Source organism: Panulirus ornatus, chromosome 14 (assembly GCF_036320965.1).
Source record: "Panulirus ornatus isolate Po-2019 chromosome 14, ASM3632096v1, whole genome shotgun sequence".
In the NCBI taxonomy this organism is placed as follows: domain Eukaryota; kingdom Metazoa; phylum Arthropoda; class Malacostraca; order Decapoda; family Palinuridae; genus Panulirus; species Panulirus ornatus.
The window spans coordinates 60,349,409-60,373,439 of NC_092237.1; the positions used below are offsets into that span (position 1 = coordinate 60,349,409).

Here is a 24,031-nt window from a genome sequence, read left to right on the forward strand (position 1 = left end):
CTTTTTAAGCTCCGGCTGCTGAAACATGACACCCGGCTGCAGCCCATAACACCTATTAACCTATTTTTCTTCCCTTTCCCTAACTCTATCCTTTACCATCTTACTCCTAAGAACCATCTAACAAACGCCTAACCAAACTCTTCAGCTCCTTCAAACCTTTCTCTCCCTAAATTTATCTCCAACGAATCCTTTTCTCTCCAAATCAGTCAACTCCTTTACACCCTTCCCTTCCCAAATTCGACTCCTATGAACCCATCTCTCCCTAAATTGGCCATTTCCTACAAATCCTTCCCTCCCCAAATTCTTCCACTCCTACACATCCTTCCTCCCCAAACTCTTCAACTCTAATAAACCCTTCCCCTCAGCCCAAAAAAAAAAAAAGAGGACCATAATCACAGTTTCATCTCTAGCTGGACCTGGACCTGCTATGGACCTATCTCCTGGAATCCAGGTCGCCCCTCATACCCTGACTCTAGCCCGAAGAGCTACAATCTGTTCCATACTTCGCGGGCCTCCGGCCGAGTCTGAAATGAAGCCGATATAGACTATCTCTTGAAATTTAGGCAGTGTGGCCCGACACATAGCATCCTCCCTCACACTGGCCCCATTATCTCATTCCACACATTAAACATAGGTAACTCACGGGGGGGAACCATTTGCTTCGGAATTAGCTGGGCCGAGTCTGGCACTTACTGGAGGCCGGGTTATTCATGTGGTTCCTTTATTGTTGTGGTCGTGTAAGGAGTACAACCCGTGCGTCGGCAGATGGAGTGGTAGTTTCACTGATGGTCTAGCTGGTAGTTGCAGTGGTCTGAGGTGTATTTACGTGGTTGTGGGGGACTGAGGTACAATTGCTGTGGTCTGAACTGTTTCTGTAATCTGTAAATTCTGCTTGAATTGGTAGTTGCTGTGGATTGAGGTACAGGTGCAGTGGTTTGAGTGGTAACTGCAGGGGCTGTTATAGTGGTTCAAGTGATGTTGCTGTGGTCTGAGTGGTGATGATGTTGGCACGTGCAACTGCACTGGTTTAAGTGGTAGTTATAGTAGCTGTTATGGTAGTTTAACTGGTGGTTACTGGGGACTGAGATGTAGGAGCTGTGGTTACTGTGTTACCTGCCATGATTGTAAGAGTAGTTTGTGGTGACTGAGGTAGTATGAGGTCGTTGTGGTGGTCAGTATGAGAAGGGAACTCTGTTTCTGTCAGTATGAGAGGGAAAGGATTTGCTGCCATGTTGGCAGTGTGAGCTGGACAGCGTCACTGTAGTGGTGTCAGAAGGAGATGACCACAAGTAGGGTGACTCACACCCGGTATGAGACAAGGTATGCGCCTGAGGATTTAGTGATAGGCCTACACCCGGCGTACACCATCGCCGGCGCTCATCTAGGGCTTCTGGCTTTCTCCTTCTCTCTTTGTCCCCCCCCCCCCCTCTCTCTCTCTCTCTCTCTCTCTCTCTCTCTCTCTCTCTCTCTCTCTCTCTCTCTCTCTCTCTCTCAAGGCTCTGGTCCCCCTCAACCCCTACTCTATGCTAACACCGTACGCCCCTCCCGTCCACTATCCATGAACAAGTACATACAGTAACTCTTAAGGAGTTAGTAGCCGCCAAACTCCTCTTCAAACTACAGGTCGCCTCTGTTATTACACGGAGGCCTCGTGTGAAGGTCTTCACGTCGTAAAAGTACTCATAATAGAAAAGAATAAACGTATAGGTACGCTGTGTACAACACCAGCCCTGTACTATGACTGGTATAGCTAATTCATCTTGTCTCACTTTACGGACCGTAATGATCTTATGACGTGTGGGGACAAATACACTTGAAACGACAGGATCCTGTATTACACGGAGCTAACGAGGAGTCTGATACCTTGTCATTGATTACAAAGACATCAATCTTTGTTCCATGTTGTTAGAAAGTTACTTTATGAGTAACGGCCAGTATGAGGCACGCAAAGATTCTTGGGAGAAATTACAGTCAATTTGTGGACTTTCTGATGCATTTTCTATACTTGAGAATCTCCAGTCTAATGCTCTGTGCATGACACCGTCCTCAATCAACACTCCATGCACCTTCCCAGGTATACTCCACAGACTTATAGCTCTGTCATTCGAGCTGTCACTTCTGTCCTCTTTGTCTTTAAGTACAGGGACTTTACAAACTTTAAAGCAGATAGGGACACATTTACTACTGTTATAACTTATACAGCAATGAAGCATACTACCAACTACTACTATTACAACTACCACTACTATCACTACTTACAGGCTGAGAGGCCCAATGTAAGTTGGTAATTAGAGATTCTGCCGGTGCAAGTGTCCTAATTAAACTTCGACAATTCATTAGTTAATGTGGTTTTGACAAAAGTTTTCCGTCAATTATGTTGCAAGCGTCTCTGCAGGACCGGCAGACTCAACACAAACTTCACATCGAAAGGTAATTATGTCCAGCTTAATTCCCCTTAGTTTTAATTATCGGAAGATGATGAAGAAGGTCAGCACTGGGGTATGTATGTATATAATTACAAACGTATACATAGATACACACACAGACACACACACACACACACACACACACACACACACACACACACACACACACACTCACACACACCCACGACACACACACGCACGGTTCCTCTCAGTATGGGGCGAGACCTGGCCCTAGTGGCTGATGGGCTGGCAATGTTAATGACGACACCCTGGTGGAGGAGAGGGTGTGACGGGAGGGGAGGAGAGGACCCCTTCTCCCCTCCCCCAGGCTGTACTGAACCTTCCGGATCCAACCTATACTGATAACCTCCCTCTACCCCACGGTACATACACTACCACCATGACAACCTCATAATCCCAATCGCAATCACGCCTGTCAACCACCACAACTACCACATAACACTACCATCCCTAGGTTCTACCACCATTATGATCAAAGTAACTAAAGGTCAACTTTCCTCTCTCTCTCTCTCTCTCTCTCTCTCTCTCTCTCTCTCTCTCTCTCTCTCTCTCTCTCTGTCTCTCTGTCTCTCTCTCTCTCTCTCTCTCAATCAATTTTCCCTTCCTCCATTCTTTTTTCTTCCTTTTTTCTTACCCCTGCAGGATTATGTCTTGCTGGAGATAATGGATGGGTGGTGGTGTTGTATGGGTACTGACAGGGATGGGGGTTAAGGTCGTGGTGAGGCATTGTGAGGGGTGGGTGCGAAAAAGAAAAAAGAAAAAAAAAATGACCGACGCCAAAAGTACACTTTTCATCCCCACCTATTCTATTTCATATATGTGTGCGTGTGTCGGGCTGGCAGCTACGACAGTCGTAAGAAGTACCAGCTGCGACAGTCGAAAGGTTCCACCAGCTGGCTCACAAAGGCCCGTCTCTCAGAGGAAGGAAGAAGGGAGCCCTTCAAGATGAATACATGATGCCTCACGTCCCTCCCGGAGAGCAATGGAAGGGAGGGAGGGAAGAAGGAAGGAGAGAGGGAAGGAGCGACGTGGAGGGGGTTAGAACAAGGAACGGAGAAGGGTAGGGTATCAGGAGACCAACGGAGGAGAGGAAAAAAAAGAGGGAATTAAGAGGAAGGGTAATTTCCAGCCGTGCTCATAATTCCAGAAGGTTGAGGAGGGTTGAGGGAAGGTAGGTCGGTAGGGAGATAAAGGGGTACCCAGACAGAGGGAGCAGACAGGTAGACTGAGCGACAAAGTGATTCAGGAAGCCAACGATTCGCTCCCATACCATCAACCTGCTACCTAAACTGCCCATCAGGAGCAACAGATCACAGAAACAGAGCGACGCAGACGGCACCACTTCGGGGCCACGGGAAGATCCTCGTAATGGCCGAATATCGGGGGATTCCCGGCCATCGTGAAGAAGAACAGAAGTCCCTCACGATAGCCAAACGTCAGTGGACTCCCGGCCATCATGAAGGACACGGAGAAACGGGGAACTGTGGCAGCCACTTCCTCGGCCACCCGAGGCGGGAGGAGGTTGCTGCACTGCCGAGGGCCGATCTAGGGCCAGACGCCTGGAAGACTTAGTACATGACAACGGTGGTGCCAGGCGGTGTACGATGATTACACCCTTCCTGCCAACACTTACGGACCTAATCAACTCGGACTTCCGAGCCTACCAACGCCTACAGCCGGCCAACAAGATCTACGGACCCTGCCAACACTTACGGTTAGTTAGCATGACCTACCGAGCCTGCCAACATATATGGCTTGTCAACAAGGACGACAAAACCTCCACACCTGGCCCTTCATCATTTATGTATTCCCAACACTTACTCCACAACCAGCCAACATCCGGTGGGCTCTACTAACAGTCGCTTAACTCTGCTTACCCACAAACGTGACAACACTTGCCACCATCGCCCCCATCAATCGAAGACACTCATCACACAGACCTTGCCCACGCTGAGACCATGCCAACACAACGCCTATACACTCCCACGCTGAGACCATGCCTACACAACGCCTATACACTAAGGACACGTATCACGAACTGGCTGCCCACACACACACACACACACACACACAAACACACACACAAGACCTGCCAACATCGCCAGCGGTGGCCAGGACCAACGTCTGGATGGCAGCAGGTGTGGGGGAAGGGAGGAGGGGCTGGCTCTGAGTCGTCATTCATCACTGTTTTTCAGTTGGTCGTAAATCGCGAGACTTTTGAAAGCCGTCGCCAGAGTGGAAAGCGAGTGGGAGGCCATCGCTTGAGTCCACCAGCTGGCCAGGGCGGAACTTTTTCTGGTGTACTAATATGACGACGCTAACTGGGTCGTGACCGTGGCTGTGTGTGTGTGTGTGTGTGTGTGTGTGTGTGTGTGAGAGAGAGAGAGAGAGAGAGAGAGAGAGAGAGAGAGAGAGAGAGAGAGAGAGAGAGAGAGAGAGAGAGAGAGAGAGAGAACTACGAGTTTATGCAAAAAAAAAAGAGAAAAAAAGAAAGAAAGCATTTTTCAATGTCACGGAAATGCGAGCGTAAAGCATAATGTATCAAACAAGCGGGACAGCTTCCGGGCCACAGCCTCAAACAGCGTAGCTGATCAAACGAGCGTCCTATAGAAAAAAAATTCATGGTAGGGGAGCAAAGGTGCACCACGACACACTGCCTCGTCATGAACTCCTTAACCAGGTCACAGGCGCTCGAAACCCAAATTATGAATGACTAACTAAAGGTTTAAATAATTAAATAATTAAATTTAAATAATTAATCAAAGACGAAATGTTAATTACTCCTGCAATGATGCAAAGCATGCAGGGTCAGATGATCCAATTAGGCACCGTAATCCAAATGTATTCTACGTCATAATTATGAGTTATAAAAATAGTATACGCGTTTTTAAACTCATATCTTTTAAAGGATTTATAGAAAACGACATGAGAGTCAACCAAACATTGTTAATAAACTATTTGGCAGAAGTTCAACAACCTTTGATTACTATCAAAGAAAATGAATTACATGACGTGTCGGTGTGTGTGTGTGTGTGTGTGTGTGTGTGTGTGTGTGTGTGTGTGTTACGCGTGCCACCCTGTGCCATCCGTCATCGTCACGGGGACGTCACTGGCTCAAAGAAGTCACCTACGACGAAGGAAAACCTACAAGGGATCAGTGAGGAAGAAGGAGGAAGAAGAAATAATAAGGGAAATTAGACACATCGACCACGTGAGGTTTGTGAAAACTGGAAGTCTTCGTCCCTGAACCCACTCGCACATCTGGTTCTGGCCAGTGTCGCCTGTCTGTCTGTCTGTCTGTCTGCGGCAGTATGTCTGTTCTGTCTGTCTGTCCTTCTCTTTGTCTGTGGCTGCATCTTTGTTCTGTCTGTCTGTGCCTCTTTGTCTGTGGCTGCATCTTTGTTGTATCAGTCTGTCTCTTTGTTTCGTCTGTGATTAATGTGGTTTATATTCGTGCGTCACTCGCCTTGCCCTGTCTTGTAATTTCCACATACGTGCATCCTGCCTTCACTCCGTATGCATGCAATGCACACACACACACACACACACACACACACACACACACACACACACACGCAAACATACATACTCACACACACACACACACACACACACACACAACCCCAGCCGAAGCCAGTCCCCTGGCTGTTATTCTCTGTCTGTCTCACTTCTGTTTCTCTGTCTTCCTCTGACCTCTGGGTGTTTTAATGGGATGATGACGACGCCAGGTGGTGTAGGTGGCACAGAGGGTACGTCTAGTGTAGGTGGCACAGTAAGCTGGAGGGTACAGCAGTCCTGACCATGATATCCTACAGGAACCGATGTCAAGAGGAAGGACTCCAAGTTCTGGCAGGTTAAGCCACAGACTTTGTCAGCCAAGGATTTCTGCGACGCGACGCCACCCTGCGACCCCCTCGCGACCTTTGCACAGTGACCTTGACCTTGGGAAAATCATGTGTGGGCGGTGCACAGAGACCAAGGGTTGCAAGCCTCTGCAAATCACATCACACATACCTCCAGACACGACGTAGTTACACCATATAACCTTTCTCAGTGTCCCTGACCTCTGACCTTCGCCCGGAGACCTTGACCCCAAAGATAACTATGTGCGCAGCCCCTCGAAGGCTACAGCGCTGGGTTAGGTGGGCGGGGAGGTGGGGGGTTTCGTCCGACAGCTTCCCATGCATGCGTACATTATGCTCTCTCCTTAAAACCACAACACACTACAATGCGCCACTGTTCCTAGACGACAGGAAACTGTACAGTCTTCCCTAACAAACAACTACAACATAACAACCTAAAGCCTTTCTATATGTCGTGGTGCGTGAGACATAAGGCTTATCTCGTGCTGGCATTTCGCTCATGGACGAAAAATATTTTAGTCTCGTATCTGTCTTCCTTGTTGGCCCCTGTTATTTCACTCGCGGAAAAATGAAATCAGGAAATTTTGTAAGTTTTCCATCTAATTTGCTTACATCATATAAAAGCGAAGCTCAGTGACGACCAGGTACAATGTACGTAATATTTTCGGACCTCATTATAATCTTTTCTACTGAGTGACGAAAACGGACCATTCTGTTAAATTAGGTATTCTGCCTCAAGTGATGTGGATGGAGATGGTGTAAAGAGCGTGCGTAGTTTACACGGTGTGGAGGTATGGATAGCATGGGCCTGCAGGAGCGGCACGGCACAAATGGTATGGGTGATACAAGATGAAATAGGTGGTAGGAGGCTGCGTATGTGGTGTGGGTGGTACGGATGGCACTTGCGGTGCTGGTAGCATAACTGGATGTGGTTCTCACCGGCGGCACAAAGATGAGATGCGTGGCATCGACGGAGATGGTAACACCGGGCTATCTAACAAAGACTGGTGACACAGACACTGAATGTTAATGTCACAAGAAAGCTTACAATATCAGTACTTTAGCGTAAAAAAAGCTGACTTATGATAGAAGACTGCCTCCAAATCAAAGGTCAAATCTTATATGCATCTTAAGCTTAAGCTTCAGATCTCGAAATGTAAAGCTAAATGATGGTGGGAAGGCCTTAAATCACAGCTAAAATACAAGTCCTAAGGCATCAGCTTAGAGAAACAGCTAACATGAGAGCTGAATGTCTTGGAAGCATGATCATGGCTCTTCTTTATCCTCCAAACATAACTGTGTGATATGTCTCCGGGACAGGGCTGTTTGATATGCAAGACATAGTTATTCCATCTCTTACAGAACATAACTGTTTACTGGATTCATGTGATGTCATTTTCTACAACAGCCATACACACCAGCGAACTGCGACACGAATGTTCTGAAGTTTGAAACACGATTACACACAGAGATACCCTCCATACAAATGTCCTAAAGTTTGAGACTTCAGTGTATACAGACTTTGATGATGGATGTCCAGGAATTTCTGAGGTGACGTGGCTGGGAGTTTGAGGATCGCTCTCTTGCACAAGGGCTCAAGACCACGCCGAGGCTCACTGATCTCAAACTGAGTGAGGCTGGGAGTCTTAGGCGAGCTCAGATCAAGGCTAAAGTTCTCTGCCTTAGACTGAAAGCAATTATGAGGCTCTTAGATGAAATTCTTGGCTGGGGATCTTTGCTGGAACTCAAGAGCGAGGTTGAAGCTCTTGCCTGGAACTCACGAGTGTGGCTAGGACGCCTGACTGGATCTTAGAACGAAGCAGAGGCCCTTGGCTGATACTCAAAGTAAGGTTGAAGCTCGTGGCTGGAACTCAGAACGATGATCAAGCTCTTGGCTGGAACCCAGAGCGAGACTGGAGCTCTTGGACGGAGCTCCGAGCGAGGCTCAGCCTTTGGCATGGCTGAGCGTGAGGCTATGGACCGCGCACAAGGTCCTCCATAACTTGGCTTACCTGACAGCTGATGAGACGTTTTCCTGGCCGGCTACACCAGCCACCTGATAACTAGGGCAACGAGCTGGAGATGAGGGAGCAAGAGGAAGAGGATGAGGTGGAGGAGGATAGGAAGGCAGAAAAGACGGGGGAAGAGGATGAGAGGAAGCTGAGAAAGATGAGGAGGAAGAAGGAAGCGGTGGTGGAGCACAAGAAGATTTTAAGAAGAATAGACACTGGTACTGGAAGAGGGATGGAATATCTAATTGGGATAGAAAGAGGAAGTGAGAAGGATCTAAATATCTTATAGACAGGAATAAACTACAGAAGGAAAACTTCCATACCTTCTTTTTTTTCACCAACATTTCAAAGACTTTGGTTGGAAATTCAGTGAAATGCATCCCTAGAGACGTGGTGCCAGGAATGAGTTCAAAGTACATCCAGCCCCTAACATAACTCAGTCAACTGACTCACTTGTAGTAAACACAAATGATCTCAATTTATCCAGCACGTACCACAATCATGCCCACGGACGCACTTAGAAAAAGAGCATTTCTGAGTGTATCTTCCAAAATTATATGGAAGCGCCATTCTTTTGCTGTATGTAATGAATAATGAAATATATTAAGCACATTATAAACTAGGAGAACGAAAGATATAACAACCACTATTAGTCTTCTAACATTACGAGGAGCTGGAAACAATACTTGTCCGTTCAGCTGAGGGTCTACTGCCGCGGCGTAGATGAAAAAAAGACTCAATAAAGGTTAGGGATGAACAAAGAAAAGAATGAACAAGTCGAGGGACAAAGAATGAAATAAACGAGGGAAATAGTATGTCAGTGAACGTAACATGCCCAAAACTTAACAAAAGTAGACGAGAAGGAGAGACATGTTGCTGGTTCACACCCACAGTGCTGTCACGGGTCCAGGGAACAACAACCCAAATATAGAAAACAAAAAAAGCCGAAAATGGAAAAGGGATTAAGAGAGGCGTTCACTAATCTTTAATGGATTTCTTATCTCACGCATGAGCTTTATATTTACCTTACTCTCTGTCCAGGCGTTGCAAGTGCATATATAAAAATACACACACACACACATCATATATACATACATACATACATATATATATATATATATATATATATATATATATATATATATATATATATATATATATATATATATATATATATATATGCCCTTTTGATGTGGAATGTACATTAATCAACCCTTATGTCCTTTTCGTTTTCCTCCTAATCACCCATTGTATGTAAAATTTGTCCTTTTCTGGTGTAATTCTCTACGTGCCATTTTCTACTGATGTAGTATATAAATAATTGGCTTTCAAGGCTTTATATTTTCATCACGTTAAATTTAAAGTGTAAATGAACCTATTTTTGTCTCCAATTCTTCCCCCATTTCTATTTTTACAGAATTTACATCTATCTTTTTTTCAGGTGTAAGTTTTAGGTGTAGTATTGACAGGAACAGCTATGAACCCTTTAATATGTTTGACTGTATTTCTGACTATATTTTTTTTTCTTACACAAGCGTGGGGTACTTATCGTCCTGGCAACACATCCTGGGATTATTACTGTAACTCGAGTTTACATTTCATGTTTACGGGTTAAGTTCATACGCAAAGAATAAATCATCTTTACGAAATTTATCTCGTGGGTTACTTCATGCCCGGGCGACTTTACCGCGGCTCATGCTTATAATTTCCTGTTTGTGTTTTACGTTGGTGAATCCACGTGCAAACCTCTCTCTCTCTCTCTCTCTCTCTCTCTCTCTCTCTCTCTCTCTCTCTCTCTCTCTCTCTCTCTCTCTAATACCACTGTTTATCCCTCGTTGTAGTATGGTTACCTCCTGCCTCGTGTGTGCCGCAGCCTTGCATTTTCCCGGCCAAAGGTTCGCCCAGACAGTAATCGGCTTGAAACCTTTTTTATTCTGGACACACTAATGCTATTTTCGACGAACGGGGGAATTTATGCGCTAAATGCATTCTCTCCGGTCAGATGAATACATAAATGTACAAATTCCCACGATGACACGCTGCGTCACACTGTATGATCAAACACGCTCGCACATCCTCAATAATTTTCCTTCATGGATTATTACAGTTGGGATATAAATAATAATAATGATAATAATAATAATAATAATTATAATAATAACAGTAGTAGCAGTAATATTGATAACAAAAAAACACTGAAAAGTAATACATATACACACATACATTATACATACCTATCTTTCTTTGCATATATATATATATATATATATATATATATATATATATATATATATATATATATATATATATATATATATATATATATCCCTGGGGATAGGGGAGAAAGAATACTTCCCACGTATTCCCTGCGTGTCGTAGAAGGCGACTAAAAAGGAAGGGAGCGGGGGGCTGGAAATCCTCCTCTCTTTTTTTTTTATTTTTTTCCCAAAAGAAGGAACAGAGAAGGGGGCCAGGTGAGGATATTCCCTCAAAGGTCCAGTCCTCTGTTCTTGACGCTACCTCGCTAACACGGGAAATGGCGAATAGCATGAAAGAAGAAAAAGATATATATATATATATATATATATATATATATATATATATATATATATTGGATAAGTTCTGCAAAAAATATTTCTTGCGTTATATCTGCTTTGGAGTCGGCAGGAAAGGGTAAGCAGCTTATCTGTGAAGCTTTATGAAATACGTTTTTGGCCAATTATTCAAATGGGATGATAATAATATTATTATCAATACTTTGGTCATTACTATTATATCTATCACCACTCATGACGACCATTAACATCAATCAGCAAACAAAAGAGCAGTAAACACGTGGGAGAGGACACACACTTTCTGATCCTTTCAGATAACACTAGCATCCCCTATGAAAATATTTCGTTTTCTTTCGTGACGACCGACCGACCCCCACCCACCGCCGTCTTTTCTACCATATTTTCTTCGTCCTTTGATCCCTCGCCCGTTGTCAGACCTTTTCTCATGACATTTCTGCCTCCCACACCAGCTCCCTCCAACCTCTCTCTCCTCTCTCTCTCTCTCTCTCTCTCTCTCTCTCTCTCTCTCTCTCTCTCTCTCTCTCCAAAGGGGTCTCCTTGGGAGATGAACCTGGCGCCGCCATTTCTCTCGCCCTTGCAGCCATTCTTCCTTCTATCTCGACGAAATTAATCTGCTGAGACTACTCCTCCAAATTACTTACTGGTACCCCGGGAGGAGAAGCCCGAGTGTTTGCCCAGTCAGTCAGCGGTGGTTCCAGACTGGCTCTGGAAACCTGTGTCTATTATTTTGTTTTTTTTTGTTAAAGTTATCTAAAGCTTGACGAGTAAAATGAAAAGAAAGAAAAAAAAACTATTGATGTCACGAATAAAGAATGGATATAAAAAAGAACTGTACTATAATTCATGAGTAGTAAACGAACAGGTAATGTTTCTTGCAAGTTTATCAATAATGAATGACAAAAAAAAAAATGCTAATGTATGCAAAATAGTACTGATATAAAAATATAAGCATTGAAGGAATGAATACTGAATGAAAAATATCACTGTATTGCTCATGAATAATGGATGGCCGAACAAAAACAAAAACAAAAAAATCTTGTGCCCACGTAACAACAATTACTGACTTAAGCTCATGATGCTCGCATGATCACATGACCAACATATCATACAATAAACCACCCAACCACACCTTCCCCCATCACCCCACACCATCAATAAAAGTGTTCTGCCCAAAGTCTGGGAAAACAAGGAACACCACCCCTCCCCCCTGATCTCCAGGTCTCTCACTACAATCTCCCAATAATAGAGCTCCTAATACTCTCTCTCTCTCTCTCTCTCTCTCTCTCTCTCTCTCTCTCTCTCTCTCTCTCTCTCTCTCTCTCTCTCTCTCTCTCTCTCTCTCCTTTCCCTCCCATTTCATTCCTTTCGCTATGACGTTACCAGTGGGATAAAACATCACTTCGTTCCTGCTGGGATTTTGGCTGGTGAAGTATATACCGCACACCACGTACCTCCTCCGCCGTGCTGCACCGTCTGCCCCCAGGCCTCCTGCCGCCCCCACCTTTCCTACCACTACATGAGCACATTTCTCCCATCACCCGGGCCATATCCTCCGGCATGGCTGAGACTGTCATCTCTCGTCACTCGCATCCTCCCCAGAGATTACCATCATTTCCCCTTAGACTAATGCTGCCACTCCCTCCACAATATTATATATATATATATATATATATATATATATATATATATATATATATATATATATGTATATATATATATATATATATATATACACACACACACACGTTTTTCATACCCGCTCTGCGTGCGAGAATATTTCATCCCCCATCCTCAGTCTTGTCGTACCGTCACATCCTACTGTCCCGTCTGTCTGTGTTTCTCTACCAGGCCCCACACCAAGACTCGTCCGTAACGCACTCTTCCCGGGCACACGCGATCTCAGTTCTTTTGGTCTTCGCCTGAGTTACCGGCGCCCTCGCTCCCACCAGCATGGAGGGGGGTCTTCTTCTGGCATACAAATCGCCATCGTTACTGTGTTCGAGGATCGATGTGTGGGAGGTGAACCGTGTTTCCCAGGCTAATACTGCAGCAGACTTATCGTCTGAAGCAGACATCATCTCCGGAAACCACTTGCTATAACCATAGGATGTACTGACTGCCCTCCTCGATATATGTGGGCAGAGGGAGTGCCAGTCATGCAATATAGATCATCTTTCTTTATCGCTAGCGTAAAACCAACAGCCATATGGTATAACCAATAGCTATATAACCAACCACCATCAAATTAACATATACGATCAACCAGCCTCCTCGAGTCTTATTATGATAATACCCGTACACACGAAAGCCAAAGATATAGCCAAGGGTTTGATGGTATAACCAATGATATAACCAAAGGCGAAACAATATAGTCCACAGCCTTGACCATAACCTATCAAATCATCAGCTTAAAGAAGATGGTATGTCAGGCTACCAAATGCCAGAGGATGGTACAACTACAAGATGTAATCAAATCATATGTTGTGTGATAGTAAAGAATGTTCAGAAGGCTGGGCTCCACATGTGTACAACTCCCAACCTGTACAGTGCAAACAGATAATAACACACACACACACACACACACACACACACACACACACACTAAATCTAGTGTTTGTTTTATTGTGTTATATAAAACGAAAGGCTATTTTCTGTGTGTGTGTGTGTGTGTCTTATTACCATTTTCATGTAACGGAGAGAGAGTCTTGCACTCTCGTACCTCCGTCTGTTAACCGTGTTTGTAACTCCTGTGTATGTGTGCCAACACACTTTTGTTCCCCGTTTGTAAAGTACGTGGAGAGAGAGTTTTACGCTCGTGGGACCCCAACTCTTGAACTTTCTGTGACGTCAAAGAGCCATTTAAACCTTTGAAAACTGGCGGTATTCACTGTCTCATTGGTCACTTTACCCGAGCCGTCCACCACCCTACCCTCACAGTAAACCAGCACTTCCTTTTTAGTAAGCTTTTTGCCCAGCTTTGTGTCATGGCCTGTGGTTACACCGCTGCTGCATCTCTTTTGAAGAATTGGTCGTCATCAACATGGTCCAGCTGATTTAGATAATTCTTGTGTGTGTGTGTGTGTGTGTGTGTGTGTGTGTGAAAGAGTTTAAGGTATCGGAATACGAAGACGTTCTCTTCATAAAAGCGAGGTCGCACCTCCCTGCCCCTCCCAAGAGTTCGGCTCCCTGCAGGAGGAGGTCAGAGGACCGAATGCTTCTGTAGAAGAAATTAAGAAGATTTAAAAAGTCCTTGAATACCTCAGCATGAGTTGAATGGGTTAAAGGAATGCCTAGTCTCTCATCAAGGCCAGATGGTCGAATCTCCCTGACAGGCTGATGTCAGATGGTCATTTGCCAGACGAGTGTGCGAAGGTTCTCCCTCTCACCACCCTTGCTCCTCAGTAAAGCTACCTCCCACTGCCTCGAATCCACCCATGACACTACCTCTCTGTCTCTGTCCCCCAGTACCTTTATGTCCCACTGTCTCCACCACTCAGTACGTCTACCTCTCACCGTCTCTACTCCTCTACACGTCTCTCTCTCTCACTACCTCTATCCCTCTGTGCTTCTATCCCTCACTGAGACCCTATCCATCACTGCTTCATCCCCCCTCCCTCACCACCTTAGCCCCAGGCACTACTCACAACGTCAACATCATCTTCCACTAATAAGTTAAAAGAAGTTACGCTAAAAATAGATTCCTTTCATGTTTCGTCCTCTCGCTGGCGGTTTCGACCGGACGAATCCCACAGCGACAACAGATTAGCCAAGCGGAGGCCACCATGATTGGTTGAGGGAGGCGAAGGTGGTCAGAAGAGGCCACAGTTCAGAATAGGTCAAAGGGAGAGGATACGGAGATACACTTCGTGGGTGGCTGTGGGCGTTTAACTGCAGAAGACCTGTATAAACATATATATATATATATATATATCCTCCCTCCTTGACATGAGCAAATGTCTTCCCTGTCATCAAGTATAGATCTCAGGGAGACACATAAACACAAAGTTTATCATGCACTAACAAAAATAAAACCTCTGCATCGTCAGGCTCGCAAATCCTCCCATGTCTGGGAAGAAAATGCAAATGAAGCACATCTGCATATCTGGGTAATGGACCGTCAGAGGGAAAAGTAGAAATATTTATAATTCTTCGTGAACATGAGACAGAAGAGCATCGTGAGCGATAAGGGAGATAACTGGGTCCTCCATCCCTCAGTAGCATTACTATCGCCCAGCGCATTCTGTGGCAGCGAACCCGATATGATTGGTTATGGAATGTGTATTCTGCCTGGCAATAATGTGTGTGTGTGTGTGTGTGTGTGTGTGTGTGTGTGTGTGTGTGTGTGTGTGTGTGTGTGTGTGATCACCGCTTGTGTGTAACGTTACGGGGAGAGAGTCTTTTACAACAGTGTTGCCCCGCCTCTTAACTCTTGGATATACACCATGTCTCACCTTCTGTATACCAGCGCGAGCGCGCGCACACACACACACACACACACACACACACACAAGCACACACACAAAAGCCACACCTTACGCCTGGTGCCCTTATCCATCTACCAGCCCTAAAGGAGAGGAAGAACAGCTGGGTTGACTGTTGGCCCATGTGTATGTATGTCTCATAGTATTCGAATTCAAACCTAAGAAACTGATCCGCGTTCTTCGCAATTCAGTGACGCGTTCACAACATGAGTACTGCCTTCAATTTCTGTCTCCTAACCCGGAAAAATAAAATACAATAAACGACAAAGTAACAGTACGATTCCTGGACTGAGAAACGAATCCTAAGACAGCGGTACTCAGCTCAGAGAAGAGAAGGCTGTGAAATGACTTGTGATAAGTACTTAAAACTATCAAAACGCCTCGGCAATCTTGATCCAGGAGCCTATACGAGGTGAGAGCAACCTGATATCACTTGCAGCGAACACAGGCGAGACAATCTTCCTTCAACAAGATTTTTTTCACATAAGGAATGACTTACCAGTGGAAGTAGTTCAGGGCAACGCAAGAGACCCGCTTAAAGAAACATACTACACAAACACCACGCTTTATGGCGCGCGGCTCAAGTGACGCGTCCCTCCGTAGATGCAGAGTTTAAAGGTATTTCACCTTAAGTCTCCTCGAGTGTTTGGCTCTCTACTCGCTGAGCGGAAGAGCTCTGTGTTTCGTGATGTCTTCTAGGGGGTCACCAGAGAAGAGCCGGTGGCGTGTTGGTGTTTGCGTTCCTCTGTCATTCCTGAGTCTCCCTTACCCATTCTACCCCTTTTATCACCACGCCTTCCCTTGCTCTCAAGAGTTCCGTCGCCTTCCTCTTGGCCACCGCTGGTTCCTCTTTGATTCTCGAAATGGTCCTTCTGCCTGAGGGCAGCGGTCGCTTTAACAGAAAGTTTTATTCTACGAAGCTGAACACGCAATATAACGTTTATCCCGTCCAGGCGAGTTCGTGGCGGAAGTACTTCCCATCGCGTGTCCACAACGCCAGTAATGGATGGGCAAGAACAAGAACACTGCAGTTTGTCAGTGGGGAGTTATGTGACACCCGTGTTGTTCCAGGGTACTGGGCTTAATTCCACATGACCCAGCGAAACCTTTCACGTCGGTCGTTGGTAAACACGACATTCACGAGAGTCTCCCAACCATTGCGTCACACAGAAAATGGGGTCGAGGGTCATACTATTAAAGACCTGCTTTTTTAAGGGAGAAAGACAGAGGAGGACAGAGGGCTGGTATTAAATGGTCATTAAGAGTGAAAACATAGTCACCGTGTATTGTGATGGTGCAGCTACGAAGAGAAGAATTTATATATATATATATATATATATATATATATATATATATATATATATATATATATATATATATATATATATATATATATATATATATATATATATATATATTTTTTTTTTTTTTTTTTTTTTTATACTTTGTCGCTGTCTCCCGCGTTTGCGAGGTAGCGCAAGGAAACAGACGAAAGAAATGGCCCCCCCCCCCCCCCATACACATGTACATACACACGTCCACACACGCAAATATACATACCTACACAGCTTTCCATGGTTTACCCCAGACGCTTCACATGCCTTGCTTCAATCCACTGACAGCACGTCAACCCCTGTATACCACATGACTCCAATTCACTCTATTTCTTGCCCTCCTTTCACCCTCCTGCATGTTCAGGCCCCGATCACACAAAATCTTTTTCACTCCATCTTTCCACCTCCAATTTGGTCTCCCTCTTCTCCTCGTTCCCTCCACCTCCGACACATATATCCTCTTGGTCAATCTCTCCTCACTCATTCTCTCCATGTGCCCAAACCATTTCAAAACACCCTCTTCTGCTCTCTCAACCACGCTCTTTTTATTTCCACACATCTCTCTTACCCTTACGTTACTTACTCGATCAAACCACCTCACACCACACATTGTCCTCAAACATCTCATTTCCAGCACATCTCTCCTCCTGCGCACATCTCTATCCATAGCCCACGCCTCGCAACCATACAACATTGTTGGAACCACTATTCCCTCAAACATACCCATTTTTGCTTTCCGAGATAATGTTCTCGACTTCCACACATTTTTCAAGGCTCCCAAAATTTTCGCCCCCTCCCCCACCCTATGATCCACTTCCGCTTCCATGGTTCCATCCGCTGACAGATCCACTCCCAGATATCTAAAACACTTCACTTCCTCCAGTTTTTCTCCATTCAAACTCACCTCCCAATTGACTTGACCCTCACCCCTACTGTACCTAATAACCTTGCTCTTATTCACATTTACTCTCAACTTTCTTCTTCCACACACTTTACCAAACTCAGTCACCAGCTTCTGCAGTTTCTCACATGAATCAGCCACCAGCGCTGTATCATCAGCGAACAACAACTGACTCACTTCCCAAGCTCTCTCATCCCCAACAGACTTCATACTTGCCCCTCTTTCCAGGACTCTTGCATTTACCTCCCTTACAACCCCAACAATAATATATATATATATATATATATATATATATATATATATATATATATATATATATATATATATATATTCAAACTTCGAAAATGCGAACCTGACGTTTCGGATTTCCTCTATTCGTTATCAATAAGCTGCAACAATTGTGCAATCGTTGCAGCTCAGTGATAATGGCCTGGCGAAACCCGGAGCGTCAGATGATCATCATCGGTGAGGTTCAAAATAGACCACGTCCACCGCAGCCAGGATTTTCAGTTGTCCCTGATACCACCTCTCCTGTTCCCCTGGTATTCAAGAGGCCAGGTTTTATGTGTTGTGATTTCTGGGTATCGTCATCATACCGCTATTTGTGACCGCTTCTAAAGTTGGCTTATACCCGAATAACTCAATTTATCGACGGCTATTCAGTAATGATGGTAATAATAATATCATTATCATTATGAACAGACTCCGACGGCTATTCAATAATGATAGTAATAATAATATTATCATTACTATAATTATCATCATTAACAGACAGACTCCACAGACAGATAATCACAGAGAGCCTTACAGTGATCTATAGTGATCTCATGACCCGTTCCTGTGGTACACATCGCCCCCTTCCAAGCGCGGGAATTCTTGCCCAGCGGAGCCCGAGGCTTGCGTGAGGGTCCGGCAGCCACAAACAACACTGCGTGTGCATAGTAGCTATTACACACCCCGGGTCTGGGTACCGGCCAGAACCCATTAAACGGAGCCCGAACGTATATTTATGCATCCCAATTAAGCAGAGGGTGTTAATAACCGGAGGAGGTCTAAATGCGGGATGCTGGTTTATTCTCAGTGCAAGTACCTTTAACGCAGACAAGCTGCCAGTGCACAGGGTTTAACGTGGACATGATCCCAATACACAAGGTTTGACGTACATATGATCCCAATACACGAGTTCTAACGTACAAATGATCCCAAACGCAAGGTTTAACGTAGATATGATCCCATTATGCAATGTTTAATGGAGGCATAATCCTGTTATACAAAGTTTAACGTTGATATGATCCCAATACACAAGGTTTAACGCACACCTGTAAATGGTGCGCAAATTCAACGTTCATATGCTACAAATACAAAAAGATTGGTTCCCATGCATGGGGTTTAACATCAACACATGTTCCAACTAAGCATGGTTTTCTAATACGTGGTGTTTAACACAAGAAGCTTCCAATACATGAGGCTTAGAGACGTTTCAAACGCATACGGTTTTGGCTAAAGATATACTCCCAATATACGAGGTTTAACGTAAAGATATTAGATCAAAACACAAGATTCAATGTACTGATATGCTCCTAATACACAAAGTTTATCGTACAGCTATGCTCCCAATACATGAGGTTTAACGTAAAGATATGCTCCCAACATACCATTAAATATATAGATAAGCTCCCAATATGCGAGGTTTAACGTAAAGATATTCGATCAAAAGGTTTAATGTACTGATACGGTCCTAATACTCAAAGTTTAACGCATAACTATCTCCCAATACATAAGGCTTAACGAAAAGATATGCTCCCGATATATAAGGTTTAACGAAAAGATATGCTCCCAATACATGAGGCGTAAAGTAAAGATATGCTCATAATATATGAGGTTTAACGAAAAGATATGCTCCCAATACATGAGGCGTAAGGTAAAGATATGCTCATAATATATGAGGTTTAACGCAAAGACATGCTCTCAATACATGAGGCTTAAAGGTATGCCTCTAATACACGATGTTTAACGCGGAGATATGCTTCCAATACATGAGGTTCAACATTAAGATACGCTCCCAAGACACGAGATCAAATATATAGATATGCTCCCAAAATACACGAGGTTTAATGTCGGGAAGTTTCCAATACAGCGAGAGTCAGAGGCGAATAAATACAGAGAAATGGCTGCCGCCCGGTCACATATCTCACGGGGAACCAGACGCAGAGACCGGGGTCGTGTTGGCTTCCGTTCCTGGTTTACGTTCGCGAGTCATGGCTTTCGTTCATGGCCTCCGCTCCGTTCCGTTCCGTTCCTGGCTCCGTCATGGACTCCGTCCAAGGTTCCCCCTCCCATGGCTTCCGTTCGGGTTTTACTTTACGTTGCCGCGTAATTTTTCTGCTCGTTTGTCTCCAGCAGCCGCAGACAGGCGCTCTGGAAGGAAGGCGGACACATTTCACGCTGTCAGAGAATCACTCACAACGCTGGGGACTATATATTATATATATATCTCAAACTGTTCGCCATTTCCCGCATTAGCGAGGTAGCGTTAAGAACAGAGGACTGGGCCTTTGAGGGAATACCCTCACCTGGCCCAATTCTCTGTTCCCTCTTTTGGAAAAATTAAAAAAAAAAAAAAAAAAAATATATATATATATATATATATATATATATATATATATATATATATATATATATATATATATATATATATATATATATATATTACCAACCCCCAGGGGAAGGATGAACAGCTGGGAAGACTGCAGACTGACTGCCGCGAACACGATTCCATCCTATACGGGCCTGTACATACGTCATGGTCGGAAACGTTTATACATATAAACACCTTATCTTCCTGTCCCAGGATCCCCTTTCTATGGAGCTCCCAGGGGGATAAGGAAACTTCGCTCGCCTTTACCGCGTTGTCGTGGAAGAAACAAGTATAGGTAAGTGACTGAGCCACTGAAGAAGTCCTTGCCTTATCCCTTCCTCCCCTGCCAGGTCTCGCCGCTTTTCAGTCACCTTTTACGGCACACAGGAGATACCTGGGTAGTGTACTGTGTCCCTCATCCCTAGAGATAATACATAAGTATACATATGTATACGGACAATAGAAGGTATCTTAATATTCTGCATGAGAAAAGTTCACACTTGAAAAACAAATGGATAGCAGACAATCATTATATCACACGCGTGTATATGGTGAAGACTTACACAGTTCACACACACACACAAAGCAAAGAAATGCATGCAGACACGCTGCAAGAAAAACAAACACATCAGCAAGACCATAAAGACAGGCTGGTGGGGAGGGAGGCAAGGAGGGGGGTTCACGGGGGGAGTTGTGGGCCGGGAGGGAGTGGGGGAGGTGAATTATCCTCTCCGGGCCAACACTTGAGGTGGACCGTAGTTCAGGCAACACTCTCAGGGGCTCACAGTGTGTTCTCGGCCGACCTACGTGGCGATGTGGTCGGCTGACCGGCGTGTCAAGTCCGGTCGGCCGACATAACCTGGCGGTATGGTCAGCCGACCTACATGGCGGTGTGGTCGGCCGACCTCGCAGCCACAACACACGTACTCGCTCGATACCAGCCAGACCGGTCGGTCCACTCAACCTTCCCCCCTACCCCAACCTCCACTTCCATCCCTCCGTCGGACAAGATGCCTGTCGTTCTGTCCAGACACTGGGCACTTACCTTTGTCTCGTGTGCTGTCATCCATCTGGTTATAACATCTCGTGTTGTCTCTACTATTCCCTCTCGCTGCTAGAAATTCTTCTCTAAACATTTCGCTTGTCCCACGGAATCTTTACCCTCGTCTCCTGATATCTTTAACAATCAGTCATCGGGGTGCTCAAGATAGCAGCTAGATGTGATGGAAGGCTCCGGAGAGCAGCAGCCTCGACCTACACAGTTATCTTCATCAGGGTTTGCAAGATAGCAAGAGGATCTTTCCAGAAGAGAGCAACTTCAACCAGTATGTCTGCCATGGCGTTCAAGACAGCCAGGGGAAGGTTTCCAGGAAGCATCAAACTCATGGTAACGCGTGGGTGAGGTGAGATATCTACTTTCGCCCAAAATCTTACGAAAGTCAAAATCCTGATTCTTAAAACCAGTCTTGTAAGTTGAAGTGCGATTCAGAGTGACTGACGAGAGTGCACCCGCCGTCAGCCCATCAGCGCCGCGCTCATGGTCCGGTAAAAACATAAAGAGCCTCAGACTCTTTTCCATAATGCCTTACTTTCCAGAGCCGTCGCGTCCATATAGCCATTCCTTCCAGACTACAATCGCTTTGCATGATGCCTTCTCCTTTCTCTAGAATGCCTTTATACTCTGAATAATCTCTTCAGATGTAATCTTTTCCAACAATCCCTCCCATGACCACAAATAACTCCCATCGCAGGATTCCTTCGTTTGTAAAATGCCTTTCTTTTCCAGAATAATATCCCTTCCAGAATGTCATTCCTTTTTGGAATCCTTACGCTGGCAGAGTACCTCCCCCCCTTCCAGAATTCTTTCACTTTCAGTAGAGTATGTCCATGTTTCCAGAATGCCTTCGTGTTTCAAAATGCCTCCATTCCTGGAACGCCTGCGTTTCCAGAATACCTGTGTAATTCTCGGGGAACTCTGTGAATACGAGAGAAGAGGAAAAGGTGGCCAAGTAGTCCCCATGGTCCCGGTGGAGACCTCTGGGTAACGGTCAGCGTTTATGGCCGCAGCAAATGTCTCAAGTCGAAACAGTGGTTCTTCTGCATTTTGAAGTTACATGATACAGTAGCTACAGAGATGACGTCAGGAGAAGACTGGGACTACTTAACGCCTTGAGCACGAAGGTACGACCCTTAGGTACGATGGTCAGGTCGTCACAGCCAGAGGGGTCGTGTCGCGGTGCTCAAGGGTCCTAACCGTCGTGCTCGAGAGGTGAACACAAGACAGAAAAGCGACCAATATCTAACTCGCAAAGGCAAGACAGTATCAAAAGACGTCACGAGTCAGACGACGCGCGCTGAACGACCCATGGACGACGCACGAGGAACGACGACGTCTGACAAACGACAACCCGTCCCTCTACACGCACGACATTTGATGCGTCCAGTGAAACTCGACAGACGACGTGGAGGATGTACGACAGGCAACGCATTTTATACGACGCCTGATCCAGGACGGATGCGAGAGACGAAACACCTCGGACGAGTACGACTCCAATACGACCAAGCAGCACCTCTGCTTCATCCGGAAATAGATACAAAATATGATTCTCTCAAAAAAGAGGTACAAGTGACTTAACTATCATAATTGTTAATAATTTAATTAATTACGAGTAATTATCCGTAATTATGCAGGATATAGCTTATTTCAGACACAAAGCGCATGAGCCATGTGCCTTAGAACATAATACATAAAAATACACATACACAAGCACACGTGAATTACAAAACACACGCATACTAATACCTACACATAAGAATACACATGTACGTGTGCACACATACCTGAGAGTGTACCAGCACAAGAATATATATATATATATATATATATATATATATATATATATATATATATATATATATATACATGGAATACAATGGTAGAGAGAATACCTATAGTGAACTACATGCCCATGAGAATTTGCATATTGGAACATACGCACATGAGAGCACCTGGTGTCCGTACACTGTTACAGGTGTACAAGAGAATTCAAGAAACACGTCCATTAAATCAAGCGTAAAGGACAACACACACACACACACAGCTGCGCATTATATTGTGAACCTGCAGGTCTCTGGGCAACGAGAGATTGACTCCATCAATGATGTCATTCCTTTGTACGAGAGAGAGAGAGAGAGAGAGAGAGAGAGAGAGAGAGAGAGAGAGAGAGAGAGAGAGAGAGAGAGAGAGAGAGAGAGAGGTATATATAAAATATAGATCCATAAATACCGAAGAATCGGGTACAAATCACACGGGAGAAAAACGTATAATCCCAGAAAACCAATATATCCTCAGATATAGATAGCCAGGTGGGTGAGGCGGGCAGGTGATCCAGCCGAGGGAATGAGGTGCGGGGGTATAGCCAGGAGAATAAAGGCTGGCGGGATATAGCCAGGAGGGGTAAAGGCTGGCGGGATACCGCCAAGCAGCTGAGGTGAGTCAGCTGGAAGTTGTTGAGGTAAACAAACAGGTTACCCACTGACCATCTGGCTTTACCAGGGGGTGCGTTTCGTAGGTCCTCCTGTGATCTGACTTTATTTATAATGCCCGTGTGTCTTCGTGATCAAGGGGCCTGTTTGGTGCTCGCAGCCATGGAGTGAACGTCATGGGAACTCGTGGGTGCAGTTGATGTCCTGACATACTGTTTGGAGCCGGAGTTGATGAGGAGTGTGTCATGCATGCATGCTGCTAGCAGACCTTCCCACGTCACGACCGACGACGC

General features: G+C 45.0%; 1 protein-coding gene across 22 annotated transcripts in view; it reads right to left on the reverse strand.

Moving 5' to 3' along the window:
• Positions 1-24,031, reverse strand: part of brp (ELKS/RAB6-interacting/CAST family member bruchpilot) — a 338,677-nt gene that overhangs the window by 247,016 nt on the left and 67,630 nt on the right. The gene's annotated exons all lie outside the window — the stretch shown is intronic.